We start from the raw sequence: 16,359 nt of genomic DNA, 5'->3' as shown, positions 1-16,359 counted from the left end.
CCGTGCCCAGTGGGGAGTCTGCTTGAGGTTCTCTGTTTCCCTCTCTCTCTGTCCCTGTCCCTGCTCTCATTCTCTCTCTGAAATAAATAAATAAAATCCTTTTTTTAGAAGAAGAAAAGAAAATGACATCTCAGAGAGATGAAGTCATTTGGTTGATTTCACAATGCAAAGCAGAGAACCAGAATTCAACCTACCTGTGTCTGACTACAAAGTCCAGGCTGGCTGTGAGCTCCATCTGATTAGGCCATCTGTAGAGTAGATGGAGTTGTGGGCATCAGGGTCTGGGGGTGGGGGATGAGGGGATGGGGCTTGAGGGGCAGAGCCAGAACCCCCCCCCTACCAGGGGGAAAATGGGGACCAAGGCCAGACAGTGAGAAGGAAGAGATTGCATTGAGTCATAGCCCACTGCTCTTACAGTTGCCACTTCCTCGGAGTCGAGGGGGTGGGGTCAGGGACTTCTACCCAAAGAGGCAGTCCTGCAAACCAAGGGACCCTGAGGGGATTGCAGCCATTGCTGTGACATTGGGGCAAGCTGGCCACTTGTAAAGGGGTCCTTTACAGTAAGTCATAAATGATGCCAAATTCTCCTCCCAACCCCCCACCAGGAAGGACCCCAAGAGCACAATGAATGGTAGCCCCACTCCCCAGAAGTCCTTGGAGCATTCCTTCCCTGAACTTGGAATTCCATATTGAAGACTAAAAAAAATCGAGGCCCCCTCTTGCCCTTCTCCATTCCATGGGAAGAGCATGTCCAGCTATGCTGCACATCCGATGGCGTTCCCCACACAGCAGCATCACCCAGGAACACCACCCCCCAGCCCCCATGTCAGACAACTCACCAGGAGGCCCGAGTCATTGTCTTAGGGAAGGTGCCTCAGCTGCATGTGAAGAGGAAGTGTGTGGGCTTGGGGGTGACGTCTGGGCCCTGGTTCCAACCTCATATGAGGACTGTGGATCCTCTTAGCTGTGGATAAATGAAGTGAGATGGTCTATGTCAGGTGGCTGGCCCGGTCTCCTAAGAGATCCTATCAGGAGACGGAAAATAAAACAAAGTTGCTATCCCGTGCATCTCTCTCACCCATGCCTCGTGCAGTTTTTGAAGCACCTGACCTCTTGCCCCAGGTCCCCATGACAAACTTATGAATGCAGGGATCTCAAACTCTAATACACCCAGAGGCCAGGAAGCAAAGTAAATGAGTCAGGCGGGTTTGGGTACATGACCAGAGAAGTGGTGGGGACTGTGCTGAGATGGAGAGCACAGGCCCCACTAAAAGCACCCCCCAGGCCCCATTAAAAAAAAAAAAAACCACAGGCCTGATGTTACCCAAGGGCCAACCTTTTGAGAGCCCCCCCTGTGATCACGGCCACAGCCAGCTCAGAGACACACAGACTTAGCCGGGAGCTGAGACCAGCCCAGTGCCTTCTTCTCTCCCCAGCCTCTCCGGAGGGTCTCCTGGCAGGTGGGCCTCCTACCTGCGCAGGACAGGCAGGCAGCTGGAGGCTTTGGGGAGGAACGCTGGGAACAGCCCCTCTAAGACCTCTCCTCGACAAAACCTGAAATGCCAGCATTAAATATTCATTCCTTTGGGTTAAGTGTTTCCTCTCTGGGGTTCTCTTTTAAAATTCAAATGCTTCTTTGGAGAGGAACAAGCCACTTGTGGCTCTGAATCAAATGCACTGGAAATGAGTGGATGGAAAAGGCAGTCCTGCCCAGCCAAGGGGATAGGACCTGCTTACCCGTCACCGCCCAAGGCTCCTCTCTGTCCCTGTGTCCTCTCCCGTGCGCCTCTGCCCCCCATCTGTGAGGAGAGGCCAGGCTAGGATTTGCTCTAAGTTTTTGTTCAGGGAGAGGAAATAAGAGATTCATCGAAAAGAGCCCCCAGACACTGCCTAGGCTTGGTCTCTCCTCTGGGCACCAAGCGCTCTTGCTGGGGGTCCGAGGGTGCCTCACTGGAGCTGAGCCGCCCCGATGCACAGAAAACCAGGGGCAAGTGTGCTTTGAGTGGAGAGGGCAGCTTCCACCCCAGGTAGCCCAGGAAGTAGGCACGGCAGCTCCTCCAAGAGGCTCAGAGGCACAGCCACCAACATCACCTCCTCAAAAGCCTGGATTGCCATTCCGCGCAGGTTTCCATCTGACTGGGATGCAGAGAACAGTCAGCACGTGCATCCCAGCTAATGAGAGAGCCTCACTTAACACATTAACCAGAAAATTCTGTTAGGGACTTACCATGTGCCCAGCATCATGCCATGCAGACTTTGTGATTAGGTTTTCCCGAATGGATAGTAGCCACTACTCCAAGACCTCCGATCTACCCCTCCAGTCTCCCTAAGGATTTCTGATGGAAGTCACCAGAGGGTCCCCAAGAGTGTTCCCACATCAAGTTCTCTTAGCTTCCCTGTGCTGCCCATCGTTTGTCTCCTTTCCCGTCTGGCTTCCTTTGGACAGGGGTCCAAATGAAAGTGATGTCTCTTTAACTGTTGCTCTTGCTTCCTGCCCCTTACGCTGGACACCAGGGTGTGTACCCCAGGGTGAAATGACCCTTCTGATTTGAGAAGAATGCTGTTCACATCGCCCCCACCTCCGTATGACCCTAGTGTGGAGATACTGCCCCCATCCCCAACCATGCCATTCTGTTTGCAGGACTCAGACACACATCCAGGGGAGGGACAAAGGACTACTGTCCCCTTGGCCTTCCCCATCGCCCACACCAGGCCTCCTGCCACACATATCTGTACCCCAGGAACACTGGCCTCAGACATCTGACTCAAGGCTTGAGTTTCTGGAGGGATGACACCAGCAAAGTCACAGCCAGCCCACATCAAGGCTGCCAGGCCACCGGGCTGAGGACCTTCTCTGGGAAAGGGTCAGCAAGGCATGTTCCCTGTCACCAGGCCACTGACCTCAACAGAATCTTCTTGGCTCAGACAAAGCCTGACCGCTGAGGCCAGAGAGCCTGATCTGGAGAGAGAGTGTGGGGCGCTCAGGCCTGCATATGAGAAGCCAAGGAGCCCAGAAAGTCATGTCACCACCCTAAGTCTTCATGTTATTGGTCAGGATTAAACCTTATTTCAGTTCTCTTGCCCCTGCAGAAACAGCATAACAGGTGCACTTGGCAGACACCCAGTCAGTGATGTTTGCTAAGTTAGGTACAGCAGCCCTTTTCCCCTTTAAGAAAGTATTCTGGGTCTCAGCCATGAACACTGTCCCTTTAAGAATAAGGGCCACAGCTTGGGGGACAGAGCCATCCAGGGAGGAAGCCCCAAGAGCTCAGTGACCTTGGGGAAGTTTCCTAACTTCCCAGAACCTCACGTCCACAGTCACAAATAACAAGAAGAGGTATTAACTTCTTCCTTGTGAGTTGTAAGAATTGAGCAAGAAGGCATGCACAAAGCACTCAGCTGCCATGTAAGGACCCAAAGACCATTCACCTGCTTGCTGACACCCTGTCATGCCCCCACATCCAGGATACCACCCTGAACCCTTGCAAGGGTTCAATGAGCAACAATGAGCAAGCTCATGTTGCACAGACTTTAGAGTTACAGAAAGCAGAGATCTTCCTGCAGGGGGTCAGAACACAGGGGCCTGCTTTGGGGCAAGAGCCAGGAGTGAATGCCTTCCAGCAGAGGGTGCCCCACAAGCAGGGGCAAGAGGAGGGAATAAAAGGGGGGTTTGGGGATAGGTGAGGAGAGCACCCCGGAGAAGAGAGTATCATGGGAGCTGGCGAGGACTCAGAGTGGACAGTTAGTGGCCATTGACCTTGGCGCTGTGGGAGTCCCATCCTCAAGCAGGGATGCGACAGTATTAATGAGTATTAACTCATTTGGTTATGAGTTTCAGAAACACACCTCAGTCTGTCACATAAGAAAGTGGAGGAAGTGACTGGCTCACATAGCTGGGAAGGATTGGGGGCCGTCTGGTGTTAAACCCAGCTGCATCCAGAAGCTCCCGCGCTACCAGGGGGTTTGTCTTTGTCACCTTCTGTGCTGGTCGGGATTCTAAGTGGTAATCCGCAGAATCCCCTCCAGCTGGTTTAGTAGAAAGGAGTTCGCAAAATGTAGGAGCACTTGGGTGACTCAGTCGGTTAAGCATCTGCCTTTGGCTCAGGTCATGATCATAGGGTCCTGGAATCAAGCCCCACACTGGGCTCCCTGCTCAGCGGGGAGTCTGCTTCTCCCCCCCCCCCCCCCGCTCTCTGTGCCCCCCCTCCTCCCGGCTCATGCTCTCTCAAATAAATAAATAAATAAATAAATAAATAAATAAATAAATAAATAAAATCTTCAAAAAAAATACATCAGGTAGCTCTCAGCATCTTCAACAGTCTCAGAATGGAACTGGGAGGCTATTCAGGCAAGAAAAGAGGGGTCAGGACAAACACCCGGCCGTTCCACAAGACTGTTCTGGGGACACACTCTTAATGTCTGTTTGCCTGTCACTCAGCTCACGTGGTACTGGGCCCAGAGGCCAGAGCACTGCCACAGCCCCCTAGAAAAACAGATGCCAGTAGCACCTTCCTCCTTAGAAGATCCCATCCCCCTGCACACAGCTTCGATTCCAAGGGAAGGCTGTGGCCAACCTGCTCCTTGGGCCTGGCACCAGGGCCCCAAGGAGGTGCTGTGATTGCATGAGCCCTAGTGCCTGCCCTGAGGGAGGGCTCCGTGATGAACAGCCCTACTTGGTGGGTGGGAAAGGGTGCCCAGTTAAGGCAAACTACACCCTGCATGACCCTGAGCTTCAGGAAGATCACTCTGAGGCAGAGTGGCACAGGATGGAAGCATAGGGTAGGAAGGGAAATCCCATTTCCAGGCCACTGCAGAAATCCAGCAGGGAGGATGAGGAGCAGCCAAGGTCATCGACGTGATGGACAGAAAATAAATAGGCCCCTGTGATGGTGAACATGGTATTTCTGGGGAAGAGGAATTGGAAATCATCCCCTGCACACTTATCAGAGGACCCCTCCTGCGACAGGAAGAAATGGACTAAGTAAGGGTTAATTGTCCCTGCTTGGTCCAACCGCCAGAAAAAGCATTTTCTCAATGTTATCCTTCTCTGTGTGTGCCCTTGCTGTGATGGAGGGGAGGAAAACATTTGTCGATTTGAGCAGAGGAGAGCATTATTATGATTTGAAATCTTTTTAAAGTTTCTTCCCCGGGGGGCCTCATTGAACTAGAAAGCAGGTGGCCCTACAGGCGGTTTGACTAAAATGCAGGGGCAGGCAGTTCCTATAACAGAGAGGCGGCGAGGCCTCCCTCAGGCACCCGCAGGCTGGTCTTTCATGTCAGCCAGTGGGGGGAGGTGTAAGTCAGACGACCCCACAGAGGAAGCTCCAGGAGCAGCAGAGTCTGCCACCATGCCTGGAACTCACCATGAGCCTCCTTCTCGGCGGCATCTCCGGGGATCCCCCTGTTTAAACGCAGTGCAGCACGGGTCCTGACTTTGGGAAGCAAGCACCTGGAGTGGCATCTGCCCTTGAGCTCACCTGGCTGCACGCACGGGAAACCTGCTAGCCTTCCCCAACCTGTGAAAGGGCTCCCGCCTAGCATGCCTGGGCCATCTCCCCCTCTACACCCCGTCTTGCCCTTATCTTCTCAGTGGGGGTCCTGCTTCATTTCCCCCCTACCCCCCACCCTCTGTAGACCCAGAGGCATGCAGTAAGCACTTGAGAGGCTCTGAGGAATAGGGGAAAGAGGGCAGATTCCAAGAGCTGCAGAGCCTAGTCGGAGTCCTGGCAGTCCCCCTCTAGATGTGTGATCTTGGACAACTGACAGCACCTCCAGGATTGTGCTCATTTATCTGTAAACATCAGCACCTTCCTCCAAGGGCCCTGTGGGATCTGAAAAGTTAACACAGGAAAATCCTTAGGACAGTGCCTGGCACATGATTGTCAGTGCTCAATATCTAAAGGGGCCCACTTACGTTTAGGGGCACCCTAAATCTTTCTCACAATCCAGCTAACTCCTGCTGGGAGACCCCCCCCCCCGCCCCGCCCAATCTCCTGTGCTGCTGAACATCCAGATCCTGGATCAGATCCATCTCCCACCTGACTAAGCCCAGCCCCTCCACCCACAGGCATCTGTTGCCACCCTACCCCCTCCCGCCAAATCAGACCCCTTCAGAGAAAGGCCAGCCCCCAAGATGTAGAAGTCAGTCCACAGCTTCTCAGTTAGCACAGATATTTGAATCTCAGCTTAAGCCACCTCCACCTATCAGCCAGTGCCATGGCCAGTTTCTGAGTCCCAGCTCCTCACCGTCCTGGCACAGAGGTCCCAGCACATCTCAGAGCTGAGTATGGATGAATTAGGTTGTAAGGCCTTGGCAAGCCATTTCCTTGCTGGGAGCCTCAAATTGCTGGGCTGAAAAGTGGGATTGGGGCAGCCTTCCAGGAGCCAGCTTCCAGATCTAACAGCACGCACTGCTGAAATGCATGAAACGTCCTAGCCAAAGTCAGGCCCCCACGGGGTGGGGACCCAGGACAGGCAGCTTTTAAGGGAGGACGCTTCAAAGAAGAGCAGACTAGAACACAACCCCTCAGCAACACCAAGAAGCAGTTTGAAAACCCTTGCCCCTGTAATGAATGCTGAAAGGGGAGGCTTTGGGTGCTGGATACAAATCGTGCCGGCCTCCTAATTGCACAGAGGCGCAGCCTGGTGTTTCCCTGCCCAGCAACGCGGAAGCAAACTGCAGTCTTCCCCGGTGGCACTTTCTTTGGAAGTCACACTTGTGTGACTTTTATTCTGACCTCCAGCGGAGACTCCATTTATTCAAGAAAGGAAAGATGAGGCAATTTAGAATGGGGAGCCATCATTCCTAGACCTCACCTGGATGTGAACACTGGAAGTCTGCTCACAACATCAATTATTCACAGTGTAAGTTATTGTCGTTCTGCAGAAACTAACTTAACAACGTCGTTTCTTTTTTAAATGAAGCACCTCGGTGACACTGGCAGCTCAGCATTCCTCAGCGAGAACTCATTTATCCGTAAAGATAACAAGACCCACCATTTGCTACACACCCACTGGGTCCCGGAGAAGCATATTTTATCTTTAACTCTCATGTCAAACCCTATGAGGAAGGCATGACTGGCCCCATTTCCAGATGAGAAAACTAAGGCTCAGACCTGTTAAGTAACTTGACCGAGGAGACCCTGGGAAGCCTGTGTCCCCACAGGCTGCCGGCTATCTTCCTGCTGTGCTGAGTGTCCCAAATAAGGCTCAGGCCCGACCTCAGGAGGCCTAAGATCTAGGGCCAGCAGGTCTATTGAGAATTGCTTAGAATCAAAATTTCCCATGAGAAGGCACCGGGAAAGGGATGGGACACACTTTCCTGGAAGTGCAGCGCTGTCCATTTCTCCTCCAGCGCTCATTGTTGGCCGAGCACCAGATCGGTAATTGGCGTGCCTTTAGGGGCTCTTTGTACAAAAAGTACATGTCTCTAAACACTAGAATCAGCATCAGCAAAGAGAGATGCTCCTGCTGCGGAGGAGTGCCGGGATGGGGACCCAGGGAACAGTCAGCACCCGCCTCCTGTCTCACCCTTACTCTGGGCAGCTGTGAGGGGGTCGACAGATAGAATCACCGTGCCACGAACAACCAGCTTAATCCCTGCGCCTAGCGTGGCCCCCCCACATCTACTGCACCCCCTGATCGATTGCTGGACGCATATAGTTAAATTTCACACGACATGCACCTGATGATGATGTTACTTCACTGCACACACACCTGCCCCAGGCACAGCCTCCCCCCACCCGCCCCGCACAGGCACACACCAGCCCCTCAAGCACCCCGGCAGGAAATAGACTAAGAGGGCTCTGATTGGAAGAGACAAATTAATTACAGTGTGCTCGTGCTGGAATAAAATGGGCAGCTTATATTTTCCACGTTCCTTCCTTTTGGACTGTGCATCCCTCACCTGTGCCTGAGAGCTGAACAAAAGAACGGGGCTCATGCTGCAGTTCATAGCAGGAGATGTGCCAGGGGAGAGCAGAAGGCAGGAAAAGACCAACATTGAAGGAGAGGTTTTAAAACACATAATGATTTCATGTCAAAACACAATTTCCTAGTGTCACTGCATTGTTCTGCGCACACGGGGGAAAAGAGAAGTGATTGAAAACTCCTGGAATGAGAACGCAGCCGTGGATTCTGGAACATTGATTGATGGTCTTGAGAGGAGAGATTGATGGATTATGATTTTCTGGGAGGGATCATTACACGCTGAGTCCATGAACAGCGCTGCCTGGCATTTGGACACTGCGGTGTAAAAGAAAACCATTTGGATGATCCTGATTCATTAGTCCATTATCCAAAACCAATCCGTGCAGGCACAGCCAGTCAGATCGGAGGCCCTCGGGTGGGACGGGGTCCGGATTTGGTGTGCAGCCAGCGTTTGGCGGATGAATGAGAAAGAACAGCTCAGCCCGGGCCGGCTGTCTTTGGATTTGAATAGCTGCTGTGTGCCCACAATACATCACTTTGCCTGCCAGTATCACTGTGGCTAAAGTAATTAGAGAGGAGACCTGGAGTCCGGTCTTCTTGTCCCACCAGTGGGGTCTGGGAGAAGCTGAAAGGGCTGACATCCACATGGCCTGGGCCAGGGTCCACAATAGGAGGGTGGTGACACAGAGAAGCCAGAGCTGGGGGCCATGGTGGGGGCGGGCTCAGTGTAAATCACAAAGGGAGGAAAGGTTAGAGACCAGAGACATAACAGGGTGCACCTCTCTGAGGATTAGTATAGGTCTCCGGGCTGTGCAGGTGATTTGGAAATAAGTCACACAGAATCCAGGATGCTCAGGGGCGGGTTGGGGAGAGGGGTTGGGAGAGCAGATCAGAAGAAAGACAGGGGAAGTAAGGGTATCAGAGAACTGCTCCTACATGGTGCCAGCTGTATACCTCAGGGGTGGTCTCACCGCTTACAGGAGTTGGCAAGAGTTGGCACCCCAGCCCAGCCTATCAGCTCTCTCCAGGCCAGGAGCTGGACCCCCAAAGACCCGAGAGCTGCACTGTCTGCTAGGTTCCCACAGGAACCTGAAACCTAGGAGATAAAAAACCTGAAGAGAGTGAGACGCCACCTAGTATACCTTCTCGAGGCTCCAATGTCACATACGTACACCCACTCCCCTTCAGCACCACCCACCAGGGTGTACCAGGAGCTGAGGGGACGTCCCACCCCCATGTCCATCTCCTGCTGCCCCAGCTCTCGGCCTGGGCCCCTGTGTCCTCATGTGTCCCTGACTTCCTTGTCTGACCCACCACAGACTCCTTCTCTCATCCTAGACAGAGCTCTGCACCCCAGATCCTTCATTCCACATTCTTTTTATCACAATGGAGCTGGCGTCCATCTATTCACAGCTGGCCATGCTCTACTATGACCGATATGACTGATCGACATAGGTGGCTGCATAAACCTTCTCGGGAAACACATCACCACGTATTTGGGGTGACAGTGGAGAGATGCTTTAGCAGGAAGGAGTGAGTGATGACAGAAACCTCTGGCCCCACGTCTTCTAGCAGGAGACACCTGCCAGCCCGGCTCAGGTTACGTCTTCTCTGTGGACGGGTGGGCTGGTAAGGGGACTACCATGGGTAAGGTGGGCAGAACAGGAATAGGGATGTTCCCAGTTGGTGACCAGTCTATTTGGCCAACACAAAGTGCACTCATCCAGGACTGGACACTCACTGATGCGGGGATAACATGACCAGCATACAAGGTACACACCCACGCCGTGGTGCTGTCTCCTTGCTCTACAAGTGTGTGCCCAGGCAATGCCTCTAGCCAACCTGAGGTTGTAATACTTGGTTAGAGGGCTCTGGGAGGCATCAAAATATCTGTAACAAGGTCCTTTATAAATCCTAAAGCACTGTATGTAGGCACAGCAATGTCATTCTGTCAGGAAGACATTTTGTATGTTCACACAAAATAGTTTCACACATCACTGGGCGCTTGCTGGGTGCCCATGTTGCGCAGGACTCATTGTGTTGAGTGCTCGAAAGGTGCCCATCTGAAATGAGATGTGCTAAAAGTGGAAAATGCACACCATGTTTTGAAGACTAAGTACAAATGTGAATGCAAGGGGCACCTGGGTGGCTCAGCGGTTGAGCGTCTGGCTTTGGCTCAGGTCATGATCCCAGGATCCTGGGATCGAGTCCCTCATCAGGCTCCCTACAGGGAGCCTGCTTCTCCCTCTACCTATGTCTCTGCCGCTCTGTGTGTCTCTCATGAATATATAAATAAAATCTTTTTTAAAAATGGATGCAAAATAGCCACTACTTTTCTTCATTTGAATTGCATGCTGTGAAGAAACCCTGTTGGATGCATGGGATTAAATAAAATATATTATTTGAATCAAGTTCACCTATTTCCTTTTATTTAATGTGGCCAGGAGAAGAATTTTAATTACATAAATTACACATGTGGCTTGCACAGTATTGCCATGGGACAGCTCTGGTCTTGCAGCTCTCTCCAAAAGAACTCTCTGAAATGCTGGAAATGTTCTAGACATTGGTGTGGCATCCAATATGGTAACCACTGGCCACACATTGCTCCTGAGCACTAGAAAAGTGGTTGGTGTGACCAGAGAAATGAAATGAAGTTTTAATTTTATATCGGTTTAATGAATTTCCATTTCAATAGTCATATATATCTAGCAATAATGCTCTCAGACATGCAGCTCAGGAGGGTTGGGATCCAGTTAGAGTGGGGTCTGGAATTCTGTCCCTTGGCCGGTTCTTAGAATTATCTGGGCAGTTTTTAAAAATTAAAGAAGCAAACCTCACCCTCAGAGCTCCGCTGTCATTAGTCTGAGTGGAGTTTGAGCATCGGTACCTTGTAGATGCCCCCATGAGATTTTAATGAACCATTAAGTTATAAAGAGAAAGCAGAAGAAAGGGGATTGGGGTCAGTATTTATTGAGAGTCTGCATGAGCCAGGGGCTTTGCCAGGGTGTGCTGTGCCATCCAATCTTCTGGGGTAGGTATTGTTATTAACATCATCTCTGTTTTATAGATGAGAAAACTGAGACTTGCCCAAAGGGCAAGATTAGAACCAGGGTGTGTAGAGGTGCTGGATGCAAAAGCCCCCACTGACCTCAGTAATAAGATAGCAGAGTAGGGTGACAGGGAGCCCAGTAGCCTTGGGCAAAGCAGGATTCCCAGTTCCCAGCGCAGACCCAAGCCCTGGCTCCCCACCCGTGCAGCCGGGCTGGGCCCCGCCAGCAGGCCCCACGCATCCCCAAGGAAGCCCAAGAGGAGCTGGGCAGAGGCAGCTCTGACAACAAAGACGCCCATGTGGAGCTGAAACAAAACACTTCAGACGGCCAGAAGCTCTGACAGCGGGCAGCTGCCCCTCCCGGTGTCTGCAGGGAGCTGTCCCACGCAGCCTCCGTGATGCCTGACTTTGTCATTTAGGACATCAAAGGGTTCCTTTGAGCTAAACACTGGAGGGTCTTTGGAGGATTCGAAGAGCTGAAGAAGCCCCACATGCCAGGAATAGGGGATGGCAGTGACTGGCAAAGGCATGACCCAGGGTCCTTTCCAAAGGGGGCGAAGGGAGGATACCCTCAAAAGACTCTGCACGCACCCATGGGAATGTGCGCAGCTGGTGGGCGCCACTGGGAGGTGTCCGGGGGCAGGGCAAGGAGGGTGAGTGGGTGGGTGCTGAGCACGCCGGGTGGGGCTAGGGGGTAAGATGTCCTCTCTCCACCTTGGCTCGTACCTCAAACAGAAATACTCGTCAAAAGTAGCTATCTGAGTTGGTTGGCTCCCCACAACACCCTTCTGGCCCCTCCCCTCAATGACGCAAGAGGGAAAAATGTAAGAGGCCTCCAGGGACAGAGACTCCCTCCAAGGAGCACACAGATTCACACCTGCTGAGCTCCTCTTCCGTGGGAAGCCCTGGAGGGAAGAAAGGCAGAAATCCTCTCCTGGGGGCCCACAGGCTCACTAAGTGCCTTGATGGAGCACTGGGGATCTGGGGAACATTATGAACCCCGAACCACGGGCCCTGCCCTCAGGGTGCTCAGTTTAGCAGACAGACAGACACACACACACACACACACACACACACACAAGTAAATAAATTGTAGATGCTGGGTAAGAGGGTCAGAGAAACACTTCAGAGAGGAGACCTGCTCAGTCCAGAACTCTCCAAGGTGAACGGGAGCCAGGAAGAGGGGCTCTGTGAGCAAAGGCAGAAGAAGGATGGGGAGGGCTGTTTTTCCAATCAGGCGATTCCAGTTTCTACCAGGTGAAGGAAATCAGGTAGAAATTAGCCCCAAAGGAGGCCCCTGGTGGCTCAGTGGTTGAGCGTCTGCCTTTGGCTCAGGTCATGATCCTGGGGTCCTGGGATCGAGTCTCGCATCAAGCCCCCTGCAGGGAGCCTGCTTCTCCCTCTGCCCGTGTCTCTGCCTCTCTCTCTGTGTCTCATGAATAAATAAACTCTTTTAAAAAAAGAAATTAGCCCCAAAGATGTAAAAATGTCCCTCCCAGAGGCCTCTTCCTTTCTCTCCACGCAGGGGTCCTGGGCTCATGTAGGTAGCATCAGGACAGGGTTTTGTTTTTTGTTTTTTTTGTTTTTTTTATTTATGATAGTCACAGAGAGAGAGAGAGAGGCAGAGACACAGGCAGAGGGAGAAGCAGGCTCCATGCACCGGGAGCCCGACGTGGGATTCGATCCCAGATCTCCAGGATCGCGCCCTGAGCCAAAGGCAGGCGCCAAACCGCTGCGCCACCCAGGGATCCCAGGACAGGGTTTTTGAGGAAAGATGGGTGAGTGAGCCTGTGGGCTCCCATTTCACAGATGAGCAAATTGAGGTCAGAAGACACAGAAGGACTTCTCTTTCTAAGGGACTAGAGCTCACTTGAGAAATAAAGACAGAGAGGCAGCCAGTGGCCTGCCCCTGGGGCCCCCTGAGGTGAGCCCGAACAGGGCTCCTCTAGATGTTGGAAGTAGGGGAGACTCGAGGGGAAAATCCATGTCTAAGACATACAGGAAATGGAGCCAGAGGCAAGAGAGAATGACCGAGAGGTATAAACAGAGATATGGAAGGGGGGGGCATCCTTGGCTGAACTTCTTTGCCTAGTCTCTGTGCACCTGCAGAAAGTGGGGTGTAAGCCATGCACCCCACATCCCACTGGCTCCTGGTCCCAGCAGAACCAGTGAAGGCTTGGCAGGGGGCGGGGGGTGTCAGGGAGGATTAAGGAGAGGTGGCCACTCAGTGACTTGTGACTCAGCATCCTTGGTGAGTGACAGTCTGCACGGGGTGCTGGGGGTGAGGGGATGAGGCTGCTTTTAACACCAACATTTGCTCAAGCCACTGAGGAGCAGCACTACCGCTGCCCGCTGGGCTGTGGGCTCTGGCTCCCACCTGGAGGACCACAGACCCTGACGGATTCGCCCAGGTGGGATGTGGGCTGGGCTCTTGCCCTCACTTGCTCTATTTTCACATGGGTGGACTGCATCTCTGCCCTTCCCAGTGCTGGGAACTCCCTTCTAGAAAGGAATATTTTGGAGGGCCTGCTCACACCAGAGGTTTCTTAAATGGTCGGTTGTTGCGTTCAGACTTCACCTGGAGCTGGTGAGGTGGGCATTGCCTTTCCTACATTTCAAGAAATCTTGGCTCAGAGAGGGCGAGAGACTTGCCCAAAGTCACACAGCTAGACAAAAGCAGAGCCAGGAGCCTGTGTGGCTGGATCTGTAGTTAATGTCCTCACTTCCAAGAGATCCCCCCCAGCGAGGCAAGAAATGAGGTGGAAAGAAGCTAGACCCGCAGTTCTTAAAGTGTGGTCCTGGGGCACCTGGGTGGCTCAGTGGTTCAGCATCTGCCTTTGGCTCAGGTCATGATCCCAGGGTCCTGGGATCAAGTCCCACATTGGGCTCGTCCAAGGGAGCCTGCTTCTCTTTCTGCCTGGGTCTCTGCCTCTCTCTCTGTGTCTCTCATGAATAAATAAATAAAATCTTTACAAAAAAAAAAGTTTGGTCCCCACAGCTCCTGTATCAAAATTCTGGGGCTGGAGCCCAGGAATCAACACTTCAGTAAGTCCTCAGTGATTCTGCTGCTCGCAGAAGATGGTGTGCTGGGTTGAAGCCCTTTGCCTTCGAGGAAGAGACTAGAACATAAGAGACCTAGGGAGGACCAGGTTAGAGCACCTTGGCTCCTATGGGCAGAGAGAGAAAGGGAGAAGAGTCCCCACATCCCTTCAACTAGTCCAAGGTTCTGCATCGCAACCTGATACACCTCCAAGGAGAAATTTCCAATAGTCTCCCTGCTGTGCTCTGCAGGCCTGGCCTTGGATGCTTATCCAACACCCCACACTATGGAAGCGAATTGGGGTGGCAGCTGGAAGTTGTCAGAGGCACCCCCATCCGGGCTTCCTGGGCATGGGCTTTGACCCTGCCTCCACCCCAGCCTTCACCTCCAGTCATGACCTTGTCGCCCGGGACGCAGGGCCTCGCTCGCCCCCTGGTGGCCAGGGCGTGCGCGAGCAGCCACAGGAACCTCCCCGGGGATCCCTAGGCAATTTGTTGTGACCTTTCGCTGAAAACCAATCTCCCTCAGACACTCTGTGGGTGGCTCTGCCCCCCTGACAAGGGCAATGCATGACAGGGCAAAGCAGGACTGGAAGTGGGGCTCAGGACACTGCCCCTCAGGGGCACAAGGCAGCTGACAGGCCAAAGGGCCAGACAAAGCCCGGAAACATCCAGACAGGGGCAGGGAATGAATCAGATTGTGTCAAGAGAGGGAATGACAAGGCTCATTTCAAGGTAGGTGCTTAGCCTCTGAGAAAAACTAATTTTCTCCCCAGATTGGGGGGGCAGGGTGGGGGTTGGGGAGAGCCCCATGATCTTGAACTACATGTTTCACTCTACAGTTGTAGACTATCTTGGACTGAGATTCAGGGGCCAGGGCTCCCCCCACCTACTGGCTGAATGCCCTTGATGGAGTCGAGTCATCTCTGAGCCTCAGTTATCCCGTCTATAAAATGGAGCTAGGAGTGGTCATTTCAGTCTACCCCTCAGAGCCACAGAAACTATGCCATCAGTCCATAGAGGCCCAGCCCACTCTGTTTTCAGATGAGGAGATAGTAGTTAGAAGCAGGGAAGGAAACGGGTCCTGGGATACATGGTGGCTGAGATGGAACAGAGGCCAGCGCAGTGAGATGTGCACCTGAATTGACACACAAGAGGAGAGTCTAACACTTTGATATGCCAAGAAGGGGAGAGAACTGGTCTGAGCCTTCAGGGAGCTCCCCAGGTGTCACAGAGGGGACCTGTGGACAGCTCAGCCGTCCCTGGATGTGCGTACTGAGAACTGAGCACAGTGGGTATTTGAGGGCCCAGGGCTGGAGCAGGCTCGGACAGCTTGGGGGAGGAGGGGTCACTTGGGAAACAGGCCCCAGGACAAACACATGACTGGTGGTGGGACCATCTCCAAGCCCTCTGCTGCACCTGCCCTGTGCCATTAGGAGAGAGAACGAATCGTGCAAGATGTAAGGCAGGGAAATGACTTCTTCCCGCAGCTTCCACCCAGCGTCTCGGGGAAGAAAGCTTTTCCTTTACAAAGAGCACTGAAGGCTGCCTCCCTGCAGACTGTGCCCCCCTTCCGCAGTGCCCTCAACCTACCCCAGGGAGGCTGCCCACTGAGCCCGGTAGTTCTGGCATCTGCTGAAGGGCACTGGTTTCCGTCTGTCCAACACCCCACAGCAGCTGGATATGTGGAGTTTCTTTCTACAGCAGCCAGCCTCCCGCCTTCTTGGTCCACAGCTGGGGACATTTGCACAGGGCCAGAGGAAGCTGGCTCGCATCTCTGCCTGCCTTTCCCACACTATGCACTCCCCTCTCGAGGCGAGAGTCCTTGTCCCTGTCTGCAAGCCAAAGTCACTGGGAGAGATCTTGAGGGTAGCAATGCTCAGACCCTGCCCCGGATCCAATGAAATCAGAACCTCTGGGGGTTGGGCCCCAGTGTCTATATTTTTAAAGGTCCCGGGAAATTCTAATGTGCAACCAGGGATCAAAGTTAGCTGATTTAGAAGCAGAGAATCAGGGTCAGAGGGCCCTTAAAAATTACCACTGTCCACACACATCCACCCAGACATGTGCTTTTCAAGTAGGGAAACTGAGACTTGGAGATTGGCTCGGGGAACACAGCCAGTCGAGAATGTGTGAGCTTAGACTCCTTATTCGGGGCTGTGTCATTCATTTGACAAATACTATTGTGCTTTACCACATACACAATCTTTCCACTTCCCAGCTATTTTAATGACCTGCTGAAGCCCCATCTCCACCTCCCAAAGGCACCCACAGCCCACTCCTAAAATCTCTCCCCCTCCAAGAGCTTCTGCAATGCCCTCTCATCTACCAAAACCAAAGTG

General features: G+C 52.9%; 1 long non-coding RNA gene across 1 annotated transcript; it reads right to left on the bottom strand.

Annotated features, from left to right (window-relative positions):
• Nucleotides 1–8,049: 8,049 nt before the first annotated feature.
• On the bottom strand, nt 8,050–9,270 carry LOC112649860 (uncharacterized). Its single transcript, XR_003129752.1, has 2 exons — nt 9,072–9,270; nt 8,050–8,244 (listed from the first exon to the last, which is right to left on the bottom strand). It is a non-coding gene; the product is annotated as an uncharacterized LOC112649860 (long non-coding RNA).
• Between the last annotated feature and the right edge of the window lie 7,089 nt (nt 9,271–16,359).

This window comes from Canis lupus, chromosome 19, assembly GCF_003254725.2.
Source record: "Canis lupus dingo isolate Sandy chromosome 19, ASM325472v2, whole genome shotgun sequence".
NCBI lineage: Eukaryota > Metazoa > Chordata > Mammalia > Carnivora > Canidae > Canis > Canis lupus.
This window is presented reverse-complemented; position numbering and strand designations above follow the sequence as displayed.